Source organism: Elephantulus edwardii, unplaced genomic scaffold (genome assembly GCF_000299155.1).
Source record: "Elephantulus edwardii isolate Elephantulus edwardi_28Jun2011 unplaced genomic scaffold, EleEdw1.0 scaffold00019, whole genome shotgun sequence".
NCBI classification, from domain to species: Eukaryota; Metazoa; Chordata; class Mammalia; order Macroscelidea; family Macroscelididae; genus Elephantulus; species Elephantulus edwardii.
In genome coordinates, this window is record NW_006399769.1 from 2,647,960 (window position 1) to 2,664,921 (window position 16,962).

A 16,962-nucleotide genomic window follows, 5' to 3' on the forward strand; every position below is an offset into this window, starting at 1 on the left:
GAATTTTATGGTTTTGGTCTTTACTGCCAGGTATCCAATTTACCTTGAGTTGATTTTTTTTATTGTAAATGTCTTTTTAAAATTTTATTTTATACTGTGTATGGTATGAGCTGTGGATCAGTGTGATACCTAGTATAGGTATCACAAGATCCAAGAATACACCATAAAAGAGTAGCCTAGGCACCACTGAGTGTTTCCTTTTAACAACCATTAACTCTCCTAAGACTTGTTCATGTGCTAAAATGTAAGTATGTCAGTTTAAAGACTAAAGTTTGCCTGAGCAAAGCCATGGTATTTTCAATTGCTTCCTATGCATTTGAAAGTTCAACTATGAATAAGGATGACTGAAGAAGAATCTATGCCTTTGAAATGTGGTTTTAGAAGTTGTTGTTGTTGTTAGGTGCTGTCAAGTAGAGTTAGACTCATAATGACCCTGTGAACAGCTGAACTGAACCCTGTCTTTCATTCCATGCCATCCTCACAATCTCTGACCCACTTAAACCCATGTATTAAATATATCATGAATTGTCAAAAGAATAAACAAATCTGTTTTGAAGGAAGTGCAACCAGAGTGCTCTTTAGCCGGAAGGATGATAAAGTATCTCATACACTTTGGGCATATGTTTTTTGTCTTATAAAATGATTTATTTCATACTTTACAGAATATTTTTTTACTAGTTTATTTACAAAATTAAAATACAAATTCGAACAAATTCTTTCAATTTTCCTCACCCCCCAACTCATCAACTTTTACAATGCAATGATTAAATCCCCTCTTCCCCCTGCATATTCACATCCCTCTGTTTCCAGGTTCTCCCATCCCTCCTGGATCCTTATACTCATTCTACAATAACGATCATATACAATATTTATCCTTGTGGGACTTAATTCACTCAGCATACTGCTCTCCAGGCCCTCCCAAGCTAGGTAAAAATTTACAAAGTTATTCCTCTTGTGTGGTGCATAGTACTCCAATGTGTGAATGTACCATAATTTCTTAATCCATATGTTTGTGGTTGGACATTTGGACATTTTCCATGTTCTTGTGATGGTGAATAATACTACTATGAACATTGGTGTACAAATCTCAGCTTATGTCTTAGTTTTAATATTCTCAGAGTATATTCCAAGTAGTGGATTAGCTGGGTCATATGGAATTTCCATATTTTTGAGAAAGTGCCAAACAGCCTTCCAGAATGGTTGCACCATTTTACAATCCCACCAACAATGTATAATGTTCCTTTCTCACCACATCCTCTTGAACATCTCTTACTTGTTGCCCTGTTATACTTTGCAACTTTTTCAGGAGTGAGATGGTACCTCATTGTCATTTTGATTTGTATCTCTCTTATTGCCTGCGATTTTGAGCATTTCCTCATGTGTCTGTTTTGGGCATATTTTTTATCTCACATACTTTTGACCATTGATAGACATTGTGCTGGGAAAGGTGGAGGGTCAGAGAAAGAGAGGAAGACCCTCAGCAAGATAGATTGACATAAGTGACTGTAGCAATGTGTGCAAGATAGGACAAGGTTCATATCTGTTTGCAGGGTTGTTGTAGTTGACTAGATGGCACCTAACAACACAAGAGTTCTGATGCCACATGAATGGCTCCTGCATGACTTTCTAGAGAGCAACCATCTTGAAAGGGCATGTTTATGCACTTCACCCAGAGATGGTCATCTTTAAAGGTGTTTCTGAAATTTGCTGAATCATGCATATGCTCAACCATCTTAATCTCTAACTGTATGTTTCCCACAAGAGCCAGAAAGTTCTCTAGTGGCAGCCATCTTGGAAGACAATCTGCACAAGCATTTAATTACCCTGATCTCTCCCACACAGGCCGATCTCAGATGGTCCCCTCCTCTTTTAATAAATAAACATGAAAATAGTTTCCTTCCGTTTAAGTTAATTCTTTAAGAAAATGTAAGAAATTCTTTCTCCATAAATAAATAAATAAATAAATATTCCCTGCTTATAGAGCCTTTAAAATATTAATCTTCTCCTTTGTGCAACAATTCATGGCTGGTTGTGTCTTATGCCTCCCTGTCTCCCTTTGCAAAATATTTCCCCTATTAAACCTCTTTCTTTGCTTGCATAAAATAAAAATCCAGGACTATTGTTTTGCTAGTATTTTTTTAATACATTTTATTCAGCGTCATGATCAGACAATTACATTTAGAAACCAAAAGCATAATGTTGTTAAGTGCTGTCGAGTTGAGCACTACTCTTCGTAACTCTTATGAACAAAAGATCTAAACCTATTCTGCAGTTATTTCTCTAAGTTCAGGGAATTTCCAGAGGCATGTTGTTTAGGAAGTGGATGCCACTCTTGTGTCCAAAATCAACAGCATGGGTGGAAAACAAAATTACATCCAAACCTTTGTTTTTAGAATTCTTTACACTTTCCACTGAACAAAAACTAAAATAACCTGTTATACAATTAGGCACAAATACAGTCCTTGAGGTGTTTGCCAATATACATTAATATTGTCTAAAACATGTCTTCTTTGTAGTAGCTAGGCTCTGTGTCATGAGTCTCGAGCCTTAATTAATTACTCATAGACATATTACAAAAGCCAATTACAATTTATTGATTCATTCATTAATTCATAGCAATAATAAATTGCAACTTACCTAAATTGCAATTGATAAATTCATCACAATATATTAATTCATCAATTCATAGCAACCATGAAATAATTAATTGCAATTTATCTACATTGTAATGAATAAATTCTTCACAGCATATTGATTTATTAATACTGGGGAACACTCACTCACCCCTGGCTTCCCAGCTCATCTCCTTATTTTTCCTCTCATGGCCATTGGTGCAGTTTGTGTCCTCGGCTAGTTCAGAAGTTCACAGCCACCTCTGTGACCAGGGTTAGCAGCTCACAGTCAATGTTGTGGCCAGAGTCTTCAGCTCTGAAAACAGTCTTTGGGTCTTCAGCTCTGAAAAAAGCCCTTGGGCCTTTGGCTCTGAAAAGGGCTTTTAGCTCTAAAAAGAGTCTTTGGGTCTTTAGTGTTCAGCTCATATTCTTTGGCAGAAGTGAAGTTTTAGTTGGTATCCTAGAGATTATATACTTTTGGGGATGTTACATTGTATTCAAACAATAACTTTCAAACTTTGGGTATTACATTGTATTCAGCCAATAATATTACAAATAACAATATTTAAACTTTGGTTTTACCAACTATATTAATTTCAAAATAAGTTTTAACCAATCACATTAGTTCCAAAACAAAATAAGTTTGACCAATCATGTTCTATACTAGTTGATTTCCCTAGGCAACATGGGCAGTAACAAATCATATTCTCTTATCAGAGGTTTACAGCTGTTATGGCCAGCAGGGCCTTACAGCCACCAAGGGCCTGTTTGGGCATATAAAATTGTTTAGTATATTTTCCACAAATATTGCTAACACATTTTATAACATGTAACAGCAAATTCCTAACATATTTCTTATTCTTATTTCTAACATATAACATAGCTATTTCCTAATATATTTCTTATTCTTAAAGTTAAGCCAATATGTTTCACATCAAATTTATAATGGTAAAAAAAAAAATTTATAATGGTAAACTTATCTTTTTCTATAATACGTTTTACAGCAAATTATTATACTTTCTTATACTTAAATTGCTCATAACAACCCTTCCACCACTGTACATGGCAGAGTGCACAAATCTGTTGTAACCTGTAGCTTCCCTTCCACTTCTCTGGTTCTCCTCTCCTGCTAAGCTTTGTTTTATGGCAGTTATTAAAACCCTTTGTCACTGCAGTAGCAGAGCCACCTTGGTTTTGTGGTTTGGCAAAATATTGAGCGCCACTACTATAAGGTCAAGAGTTTCTGCCTCTAAACTTGCCTACCTTCATGGGTCCAAAATTTGAAGATTGATTGTTACTGCCAAAATCACTGTAGATTTCACCACCTCCAGAGTTACTTCCATCATAACCAATTCCATTATAACCATCCCACTATCTTTATATCCTCCATCACCATGGCTGTTGCACAGAGCCACTGAAGTTTCCTCCTCAACCAAAATTGTCATTCCCACCAAAACCACTTCTACAGCCACCACCAAAGTTTCCAGAACAACTTTGACCTCTTTGGCTGGAAGAGGCACTGGCCACCTCTTGCTCTGACAGAGCTTTCTTTACTTCATAGTTGTGACCACTCACAGTATGGTATTTCTTAATAATGATTTTATCTATGGAATCATGGTCATCAAAAGTCACAAACGCAAAGCTCTTCTTCTTGCCACTTCCTTGATCAGTCATGATTTCAACCACTTCAATTTTCCTGTATTGCTCAAAATAACCTTATAAGTTATGCTATTCAGTATCTTCTTTAATTCCATTAACAAAGATATTTTTCACACTTAAGTGGGCACTTGGTTTTTGAGATCTTCTCTTGAGACAGCCCTCTAGTTTCCACAACTCTTCCATCCACTTTGTGGGGCCTTGCATTCATGTTGCATCCACCTCTTCCACAGTTGAGTATGCGACAAACTCAAAGCCTCTGAAGTGTATGGTATTTGGCTCTCTTTTACCACACAGTCCGTGAGCATCCCCCATTGCTCAGAATGGCTCCTCAGACTTTCATCTGTTGTTTCAAAGCTCAGCCCTTTGATGAATACTTTCCACAGCTGTTCAGGCTCTTTCGAAGATTCTGACTTCAACATGGAGGCACTGGTAATAAACACTTTAGTGATGTTTCCTCAGCAGCATTCTTAGGCAGAAAGCCTGTTTTTAGGAGGAAGAACCCAAATTTAAGGAGTGCACTGGAAATATTTTCTTTGAGACCACATTTAGGGACTAGTTTAGCTACGAGAATAGAGGCAGTAGAGCAACATGGTAGCAACATGGTAGTTTATATACTGATGAGTTTTCTTGTTCAGTGCCATCAAGTAGATCATGACTCATAACGACACTATAAATAACAGACCTTAATCTCATCCTATCTTGTGCCATCCTCACCGTCTATGACATTAAGCCCATTGCTGCAGTTACCATGTCAATCCATCTCGATGGAAGTATTCCTTTCTTTTGATGACCTTCCACCCTTCTAAGCATGGTATACTTTTCCATGGAATAGCTTCTTCTAGAATTATATCCAAAGTAAGAGATGAAGATTTGTAATTCTTCTTAAGCAAGATGCATACTTGATACTGTACACAAAAAACCAACTGAAGGTGGATCAGGGGCCTAGAAGTTAAACCAAAGACTGAAAAATTAATCAGAAAAAAGCTAAGATGAACTCTAGAGGCCCTAATCCACAACTGTTCATGAAGACTGTTCATGTCTTCAAAACATAATGAAAGACTTACAACCAGGGGAGAATAAAATAGGTGAAAAGGACCTTTTAAGAATAAAATCCCTGTGCAAATAAAAAAAATAATTCTCCAACAGGGTATAAAGGAAACTCACAAAGTGGGAAAAATAATTGGCAATAATATATCTGATAAGGGACTTTATATCTAAAATTTATAGAATACTCACAAGAAAAAGGTAAACAACACAATTGCACAGGATATGAATAGACACTTTAACAAAGAAGATATTCAAATGACAAACACATGAAGAAATGTTCAAACTCCTTAGCTCTGAGAGAGATGCAAATAAAAATTTAACTATATCATCTCATCCCAGTAATAATAACAATGTTCAACAGAGCAGCAAATAATAAATGCTGGTGAGGTTGTAGAGAAATTAGAACCCTTATTTACTGCTGGTGGGAGTATAAAATGGTGCAACCACTATTGAAAGTGGTCTGATGCTTTCTGAAAAAGTTGGGAATATAAATATTGGTAATATACTACTGGGGATATGTCCTAAAGAAACCACAGCCACAACTAAAACAGATGTATGCACACCCATATTCATTGCTGTAATATTCATAACAGAAAAGAAAGGGAAGTAACACAAGTGTCCATCAAGAAATGAATGAGCGCTCTGCCTGTGTCTTTTCCAAGACTTACCTTTTGGAAGTCCATGGGATATTCAGTATTTGTCTCCAACATTATCACTCAAAGGCATCAATTCTTCTATCATCATTATTCACTGTACATCTCTCAGATGCATAGCAAGTAAGTGAAAAGAGCATGGTTTGAATCAGGCACACTTTAGTCTTCAGATTGACATCATTGCTCTTCAGTATTTTGGAGAGATCCCTGACAGTGGACTTGCCCAGAGCAATACGTCTCCTTGTGTCCTAAGTGCTGATACCAAGGGTGTTGATTGTGGATTCAAGGAAGATGAAATCATTAAGAGTTTCAATTATTTCTCCTCCTATCATGAGATTACCCACTGGCCCAATGGTTAGAACCTTTGTCTTCTTGATGTTAAGATGCAATACATACTGAAGGCTTTGATCTTCTGCAAGACGCACTTCAGGTCCCGTTCTCTTTTAGCAAGCAAGATTGTGTCATCTGTATAGTGCAGGTTGTTAATGAGTCTTTCTCTGATTCTGATACCTCATTCTTCTTCATAGAGTCTGACTTAATAAATGATTTGTTCAGCATACAGATTGAATAGGTATAAAGGATACAATCCTGATGCACCTGTAAATTAATGCACATCATTAAAAAATCAGTAATATGTAGAAATTATGTCATAATAGCAGCATGTTTTGGAAAGACAAAAGAAATTTTGTTGACAAGTACAATACAAACTGTATAATGTAGTGACAGTAGCTGGATAATAGTTTGGATATTAAGTTTCTCCTTTCCTGTCCTTACATTTAGGAAAGCAGTTTTCAGAAAACCCAAACATATGAGAACTCATTTGAGGCTATGAGAGAGAGGAACAAAAGGCTGGGTTAATGGAAATTATCTTTCTCCACTCCATTCCTGCAATATGAAACCAGAGAAATTTCCAGAGTATCAGGGAGACAGAAGAGGGAGAGAAATACTCTTGTTTTAGCTCTAATTTATGGCAGGCACTGCAACCAGAGAATGACACAAGGGCTTTTGCTGTTGTTGAATCAACTTTTGACTCATTGCAACCTCATGTGATAGAGTAAATCTATTCCATGGGATTTTGTAAGATGTAATTTTTACAGATCACAGATTGAATACAACCAGAGAGCTTCTTAGAGGCAAGGACTGCGTCACTTACTCTGTATCACTTACTTTGGGCATGTTTTTATGAGGAACCAGTCCTTACAGAGGGACATCATTCTGGGAAAGATAGAGAGTGTTGGCAAAAGAGAGCAAGACCCTCTACAACATGTGTTGACACTGTGACTACCATGACAGGCTTGATTGTGGGGACCGTGCAGGATAGCGTAAGGTTCAGCTCTGTTGTTTGTAGAGTTGCTATCTGGCATAGGGATTAAAACATTTGATTGTTCACTGACAGATTGGCAGTTCAAACCCACTAAATTGCTCCACGGGATAAAGAAAAGACAGTCTGCATCTGTAAATATCACAGTCTTAAAAACTCTAAGGAGTAGGGTAGTTCTACTTTGTCCTAGAGGGCTTCTGCATGCAGGAATAAATTCAACAGTAGTGGGTGGCTTACCTTCCCACAACAGCATCATTCCCATTGTCTATTGTTCCTTGATTATGACAAGCTTCACTAAAGCCTCCCACCATAATGACCATAAATCTCAAGAGCTCTCTTAGTGCTTCTCCAAAATACTGCTAAAGCTTCAATTTCAACTAATTTTACTAACCTCAAGTGGCCCTTTGCATAATTGACTATGTTCATAAGTTAGGATATGTCTCCTTTCTTATTCTTTTTCACAATATATCTTCTTTCCATCATCCAACTGACCTATCCATCTGCATTTGTCCTTATAACTCTATTATTTTTTCCAGTACAGTAAAGCAAATATCCTCCTCCACTTCCTAAATAACATGCCTCCAGAAACTCTGTGAACTTTGATAAATATCGATAGTTGTAGAGGGTCTTCAGGCCTTTTGTTCATAGGGTCACTATGAGTCGTGCTCAACTCGAAAGCAATCAACATCAATTTGTCTAAGGGAGCTTTCGTTGCTTTAAGGGGAGCTCTGATAGTTGAATTCTGGAAGGACCCAGTGGGTAGCTCTTTGTGATTAAAAGTCAGTTGGGTCCTGCCTTAGAGTTTCCTGTTTGGAGCTTCTGTCTGAAGCAGTTGGATTCTGGAAGGTAATTTTTTTCTGTTTTGATTTAATTAACAATTAGGTGCAAACTATTTGGTTGTTTTGATAAGAGTTATCCATGGTGGACAGGATTTGATAGAGCTCCCAGATTAAGACAGAGTAGGGAGAAGGATTGGCCACCTGCTTCTTAAATAACAGGCTTTTGAAAACACTATGAACACTAGAGGAATGCAGATATAGTAATATGGCCCAGAATGGAAGTCAGTTGAAATGAGGAAAAGCAATGATAAGCATAGTTTAATAATTGGAACATGGAATATACATGTAGCTTGAATGCTGGAAAACTGGAAATTGTTAAAAATGAAATGGAACACATAACATTGACATACTAGGCATTACTGAGATGAGACGAACCAGTTTTGGCCACTTTGAATGAAACAATCTTATGCTATACTCTGATGGGAATGAAAAACCAGAGGGAGTATATTGTATTCATAGTAAAAAAGTCCATTTCAAGTTCTATCCTGAAATACAATGTTGTGAATGATAGGCTTATGCATATAAGGAAGACTCATTAACATGACTATTATTCAAATACACACTCCTACATCTAGAGGTAAAGAGGAAAAAGGTGAGAATTTTTACCAAATCTTGCAGTCCAAAATTGACAGAGCATACAATCAAGACGTATTAATGATAATTGGTGACTGGAATGCAAAAGTTGGAACCAGTGAAGAAGGAATAGTAGTTGGAAAAATATGGGCTTAGTGATAGAAATGAGGCTGGAAATAGAATGATAGAATTTTGTATTTTCAATGATTTATTCATTGCAAATACATTTTTAAAAAAGACACATATGACAACGTTACACATGGGCTGGTGGCCTGGTGGTAAGGTGCTACACTGTAATACTGAAGGCATATGGTTCGAATCCACCAGGTGCTCTGCAGGAGAGGGATGAAAAATCTCCTTCTGTGTGATTAACTGCCTCTGAAAAAACCCACTGAAGGGTCAGTTATGAGTCAGTTCCAACTCAATGGTGATTTATATTTCAAATTTCTGGAATTTGAAAAACATTTCTTTCCACTGAGAGAAATTAAGAGTAACCTAAAAGAATCTATACCCTTCCTTTTTAGTCCTATGAGAAATAGGCCAATTTTTATAACATATTTTATCTTTACCCCTTTACTATAATGTAAAGAAATTCTTTAGTTATATCTTTTTTATACATATAGTTTCAAAATTAAATATTAAATTAATGATTATGACTAAATTATCCTATGAAATAGCCTTATAATTGCCTCATTTTTAGAATAATAATAAATATAAAACCTGAAAATCTCATACAGTGAACCATCATGAATGTATTTTAATAAAATGGTGAAAGGTGGAAAAGTTGTAAACAAAATAATAATAACTTCATTTACAGTATAGTTGAACCCCTGGCAAGCTCAGCATATATCAAGAATTTGAAAAAATAAAACCTCAAACTTCTTTGGATTTTATTTGCAAAATCAAACTAAGTCTAGTCACAAAGTTTTTGAATGTTCAGGAATGTTTGCAGAGGTCTTACAAGATACTGTAGTCTTCCTCCTTATTTTCTGGGATGACTCTATTGCTTCTACAGGGCTGATTAACATCTCAAAAAAAAGAGTCTTTCTTCAGACCTCTAGTACTTTGGCATTTGTATAAATTGTCTGTGGCCTTACTTTTTACTCAGCTCATGGAAGTTAATTAAAATGGCAGGGCTATCACCTATCAGTAAATGGCAATATTTGAGAAGTTGAGCATCAATGATTGATGTGATAAAGAGCAGAATAAAGTCCCTGAGGCTGGTTATTAGCAGAAGCCAACCCATAACTTACTCTCATTGAGTTTTAATGGCTAGATTGTAATTACCACTGTGATTCCTCAACAACATTGATTGACTGCTCACTTGAATGTAATTCCATATATTGCTCTTTGTTAACTAATTTAAACACTGTTTTAGAAACCTTCTTGTTAGAACATCATTGGTAGAGCTACATTTATACACATGCAAATATGAATCACTCAGAGAAATATTTTTTAAAGAATATGCATTTTTTTTTTTTTAGTTACAATGTCTGGTAAGTGTGTGTTAAACAGGTACAGTAAAACCTGTGAGAGTCAGAAAAAAAAAAGAGTAACAACAAGAAGAAATTGTGCTGCCAGCCGAAAGGTATTTGGTTCGAATCCAGTTGCTGGCTACAGGAGAAAGGCAATCTCCTCCCCTCTGATTTACCTACTGGAGGGTCAGCTATGAGGTGACTCCAACTCTGTGGTATTCAACGACAGGAACAACCTGTTGCTACTCATTAGTTATTCTAAGGGAGGAAGAGGGAGTTTCCTCCCATAAATATTTACAGTTTCTAAAACCCAATGGAGGGTCACGACGAGTCAGAACCTGCTTGACAGCAGTGGATTTGATGAGTTGAAGTCCAGCTTTTCCACTCATGCTGCACCCGTGTTCTAGATCTCATTCCCTCTGGTGCATAGTTACCATCTCCTCTTCCCTTCATCATGAAAATATTACCATATCCATACACTCTTATGCCAATAAGCATATCACAATTTTTTTTCATTATAAAAACCCCTTTTTACTGCAACATCTCAAAGAAATTTCTTTTGGATACCTAAATATTGGAGAGTCTCCTCGGCCCTTTTGCCTATTTATTCACAGATAAACTCATCCATTCCCATGGTGTTAAATATCATCTTTAAACTAGTGACTTCTACACTTATATTTCCAGGTACTGGCCTGTACCTTGAACAACAGACATATATATGCATATCTCTACTCTGGTGGCATAGTCTGTGCGGAGTTTTAATGTTCACCTCAAAGTGGCACCTATGATAGTTTGAATCTACTTTCTCAAGAGAAAGAAAGGGCAATCTCTTCCCATGGGATTTATGGGTTTTGAAAACTCTCTGAAGGGACACTCTGAAATGGTTCCTACTGGACAGTGATGAGTTTTAAGTTTGACCCAAATACTAAAATACCCCAAATGTAACATTTCTAAATTACCTCCTAATTAATTCCTTCCCTAGTCATCTTCATGTCAGTATATGCCACCATGATAGCAGGGGCTTTTCTTATATTGTTAACCATTCATTATATCTCTAGCTAAAACAGTAACTCCACATAGAAAGTATGCAATAAATATATTTTGAACAAATGTTTTAATTAAATGGAAACGTTTGTTCCCTGCCATGTTGTTATGCATAGTTTCTTTAGGAAACTGATGGAATAAGTGGTTCTACATCTTATGCATCTTGTGGCAACTAGACAGCCAGGGAATGTAACAAGCCTTGCAGCCCATTCATCTGAGTGCTGAATAAAATCATTGGCGATGTGTATCCTGAATTACGATAATTTAGGCAGAACAGATTAACTTTTTAATTGTTTTTAAATGTTTTGAAGTATTACATGAAAAAGAGATTACATTAAATAAATCACTGTTGCTCTCTGTAGCTCTGCTCTCCAAATCATTAAAATTGTGCATCTATATCAGTAAAGGATTTCATCACCCTTCCAGTACAGTAAATGCATATTTATTTTCAAATGATGTTCATAGTAATCATTATCAAAGTTGAGTTTCTTCCTTGCTTTCAAGATAGGAAATAAATAGCACTATGAACATTCTTCTAAGTGGAACAGCACTCTTCTGTCAATATACTGTATTGAGGTAACCTGGGGTGGTTGTGGTGCCAAATCTTGTGCCACTGGAGTGTCAAATGCCGTAACAGTTTACCATAGTGGACAGTGTTAGGTGGAGTTTCAAGTTTAAGGCAGATTTGGAAGTAGGAGCAGCATCCACTTCCTAAACAACATGCCTCTGGAAACTCTATGAACTTTGATAATTGTTGATAGTTGTGGAAAGGCTCAGGCCTTTTGTTCATAGGGTTGCTATGAGTTGTACTCAACTTGACGGCGATCAAAAACAACAATGACAGCAAACAACAACATCAATAACAACGTGGGTTTTTCACCCTCCACACTCTGAATGTTATGGACTTAATTGTGTCCCCTAAAATATGTTTTATAAATCCTTTGCCTGTTACTGTATCTCTTTTGGAAATAGGATGTGCTTTGTTATGCTTGATCAGATCATATCAGCGTAGGGTACATGTTAAAATCACTCATTTTTTTGAGATATAAAAGAAACAGATTAGGCATACAGAAGCAAATAACCACAAATAGGAGAACATAGATATCAAATAGAAATCTCTATGCAACACTGAAAACACTAGAATATCTGAGATAAGAATTTCCCACGGAGCCTATAGAGATAGACTTCCCTAGAGCTGATATTCTGAATTTGAACTTCTATTCTCCTAAACTGTGAGAAAATGAACTTACACTCTTTAAAACAACTGATTTGGTGGTGTTGTCCATAGAGGATTGTGCTTTGGAGGCACCAGTGGGGAGAAGTTTAGGGAGACAGATTATGATTGTACTGAATCATTCATGAAGCTCTAAGTGTCTGCCATGTCTTTTTTAGGGAACAGCCAAGGAATTATATTTTTGCACAACGCAATTATGGCTGAAGTTATGTGACCTCAGCTACCTGATTAGCCCAAACTTAGTACTTAAGCCAGAAACAAGAATGGCTATATGCTATTGTAGTTTTTGTTGTGTACTCTTAAGTTAATGGTTGGCTATCCAATGCGGACAGAGAGTGGGGTGGAGCTCCCAGATTAAAACAAGCTTGGAAGGAGGAGTAGCATCCACTTCAATAATAGCTTGCCTCCGGAAACCCTATGAACCTGAAGAGAGGATGAGAGACATCCAAGCATCGAGGACTCTCCTTCATAGGGTCGCTATGAGTTGCCTGTGACTTGAAGGCACTTAACAACAACAACAACAACTCTTAAGTTGGAACGGACCCATTGCTGACCCTCCGGCGGGTTTTCAGAGGCAGTTAATCACATGGAAGGAGATTGCCCATCTTCCTCCTATGAAGCAGCTGGTGGCCTTGAGCCGTGTCCCTTCAGGATTGCAGTACAGCTTCTTGCCAATAGACTACCATAGCTTCCTGGCTGTATAGACTGGACATTAAAGAAACCATTGCCTATAAGGTGGCATGCTAGCTTAGATCCTTCAGGAATTAGATAGTAGGTTGATAGAATTTTTTTGTCTTCAAAGAGAAAAAATGAACTGGGAGGAGAGGAATGGGCAGGGAGGAAAATGTGCAACAGTGAATGAATGGTGGAAAAATTAAATGGAAAAATTATGCTGTAGAAAAAAAGAAGTGTAATAAATACAGCAGGGAAATGCTTGAGAAAGATCAAGGGGCAGAGGATGCAGGTGTGAGTGGGAAGATGCAATGACGACATCAGTGAGGAGAGAGAGAACAAGGAAAAGCCTCAGATTGCAGCCCGTTAGCATATCTCAGCAGATGAATGGGGAGTCATCAGGCATAAGTTGTCTGCTAGAAGAGTTTAATACCTTACAAAAGTGGTCCAAGTCTATCATAATTTTCCATGCTTCATCATGCACTGGGGTAGAGATCTAGAAGAACATCTTTGTTTGGGCCTTTGGTGGATGGAATAGAATGGCATAGGAGACTATGTGTTAGATGATGACAAACTGATGTAATTATATTTTCTTTCTTGAGAAGAACAAATTCTCATTGAGTCTTTAGAACTGCTTACTGGACTGGAGGAATGTCCTTGGGCACTTAATCCAGGTCTCCATGAGACACCCCTGCAATCCCAAGCAGCCACACCTCCTTCCTGCCCCATGTGGCCTTACACCACATCATCTTTATCTAGGATCACATATCACTCCCATACCTGAAAGAAACTCCCTGAAACATTGTCTACTATAAAGAGAGCTTCCTGAAGAACCATCCAGCAGTGGAATATAGAACCTGACTGGATAAAATGCATAACAGGAAGTCCCTCTTCACTCTTAGAATCTACAATTGTAATGCACTTTGTTAGCTAGGACTAGCTGGAATCCCTGGCATAAGTTAATCAACCTTTGGGTCTTGATTTTATGACGTTGAAAGCAAAAGTTACTATATAATAGTCTTCCCTAGCACCAGAGTCCCATGAGTCTATTTATATCTTGTCTTCCTTTATTTGCAGCTCTGTAGCTGAGTACAAGTGGGAATGTTTTGGGGTAGAGAGGGGATAAGTGTGTTGCAGAGAAATGAATTAGTAAGTGCTCAATAAAGTCTCATTGATCAATAGCCTGCTTTATGTATCGTTAAAGGAGACCATTCAAAATAGCAGAAAAATCACATCTTAAAAGCCAGGAGCTTCCCAAACTTGGCTCACTTTACAGCTGAACAAGAAAGCCACTATTTAAGTTGTGCTTAAAAGGGATGGAGGGAGGAGGCAGTGACTTACACATCATAGGGCTTATGCTGGCCAATAACCTCTCTGCTAGTGGTGCTTGTTGCCTGAAAGAGGTTTTCTTTGTGTGGCTTTATCAAAAGCCATGAACTGCAGCTGGGCACACAGAGCTGCTCCTGTGTGGGCACAGAGACCTTCTGTCAGGTTGCCCCTTGGAGGAGCCACAGTGTCCATAGTCCATCCTCTCTGGAAGAGAAAGTCTTAGGGTTTGTCCAGATCCCAGGGTAGCAGGCAAGATATGCAATATTCACTGTCAGATGTAGAGATCCAGAGGTTCCAGTCTAGCAGCTTTGGCTTCAGTCCTTTTACCTACTTTGCTTAGAAGCACTGCGTTTCTGAGTCATGAATGTCACATACTGCTAGGGATCTGATGGAAGCCCCTGTTGAGTGACACCTATATGGCTAAATGCAAAGCACACCAAATCACACAATTATTACATTTTAACACATGTCCTTCTCATAATTTATTTTTCGGCCATCTTTTTCCTTCACTTAATGCATTACTTTTTGTTTCCTGATCCCCCCCCCACTCTGTTCTATCTATATTTTTTAATTTTTTATTTCATATTTGTTTGCTTAGAAAGTTTGTTTATATTGTGCTTCACACTATTCTTCATTCACATTGTGTTTCATACAATCATTCTTATGCATTATGTTTTATAAATTGATCACTTTTGGACCTTGCCCATCATTATCCTGTCTTTTCAGGTCCCCAGTGCATTTTCATTTATCCTCTCCTTTCACCCACCAAATTGTGCAACCGTGTGATTTTGCCCCTACCCATCCTCACCCCTCTGCTCTCACCCTTTCCTTCCTTAGATTCTCATAAATGTTTTACTAGTTATCCTTCTATTTTAACAGTAATGATCTTATGCAGTATTTGTCCTTATGAGCCTGAGTTAGTTCACTCAGCATAATGCTCTCCAGTTTCTCCCAAATTATGTAGTATTTTTTTGAAATTATTGCTCCTAAGCGCTGCGTGAATGTACCATGACTTCTCAATCCATGAAGGATGGAGGGACAGCACAGGAGTGGAAGACCCCAGATTAGATGGATTAATACAGTAACTGGGGCAATGGAAGTAGGTGTGTCAGAGTCAGTGAGACTGGCTCAGGACAGGGCAGGGTTCAGAACTGTTGTACATGGGGTCGTTATGAGTTGCAGGCAACTCGATGATGGCACATAACAACAATAATATTCAGCTGTGGGACATTTGGGTTGTTTCCATGTTCTTGTGATGGTGAATAATGTTGATATAAACATTGGTGTATGCAAATCTGTTTGTGTCTCAGTTCTAATATTCTTGGGATGTATTCCTAGTAGTGGAAGAGCTAGGTTATACAGAATTTCTATGTTCAACTTTTTGAGGAAATGCCAAATTGCATTCCAAAGTGGTTATACCATTTTACAAACCCACCAACAATGTTTGAGAGTTCCCTTCTCTCCACATCCTCTCCGAGATTTATTACTTGCTGCCTTGCTATGCTTTGTCACTGCTATTGAGATGAGATGATGTCACATTGTGGCTTTGATTTGCATCTCTTTTATGGAATGGATGATTTTTTTTTTTGGTAAGTAGATCACCAGATTTTCTTCTAAGTTACCTCTGAGTGGACTGAAATTAGCAGCCTTTTGGTGAGTATAGTTAGTTTCTGAGTTTTTAACTCTTTACCCCACCCAGGGTCTCCCTTAGTTTTAGGCAGCTGTTATTGGAGTCTAGTGACCTAGTGGTAAGGGAGCTCTGGTGGCCTAGTGGCAAGGAGATGGGCTGCTACCTGAAGGTTTGCAGTTTGAATCCACCAGCTGCTTTTCATGAGAAAGATGGACATTCTCCTCCCATGCAATTTACTGCCTCTGAAAACCCACGGGAGGTTCAGCTATGAGTTGGTTCCAACTCCATTGTACATAACAACACAATAACAAACTAGGACAAGAAAACACCAATTATTTCAATTAAAATAAAATTTCATGGGAGGGAGACTATGTTCTCTCCACTTCTACTCACTGTGACGCTATGAACAACAGGTCTGAACTCCATCCTTCACTGTCCTCACAATTTCTGTCTTATTCTACTCCACTGTAATAGTCACTGTGTCAACCCATCTTGTTGAAGTTTTTCCTCTCATCCCCCATCTTTTCCAGCCCGATGTCTTTTTCCAAGACTGGTTCCTCCCAAAAATATCTTGCAAGAAAATTTCACAATCTTTGTCTCTACAGTGCGCCTTCACGTCACTTCCTCCAATATAGACTTGTTTGTTCTTTTGATAGTCAATAGAATACCATGGGATATTTAATAATATTTTAAAAAATTTTATTTTATTAATTTTAATGAACATTTACAGAGATTTTGGATTTCCATTCATTCATTGTTGCACTATTTTCTCTACCCCCACCCCTTTTCATTCCTCTCTTTTGTTTTCCTCCTTGAAAGTCTGTTTTAAATTGTCCCATTGCCACAGTGCTTGTTAAAACCAGTTCTGATTAAT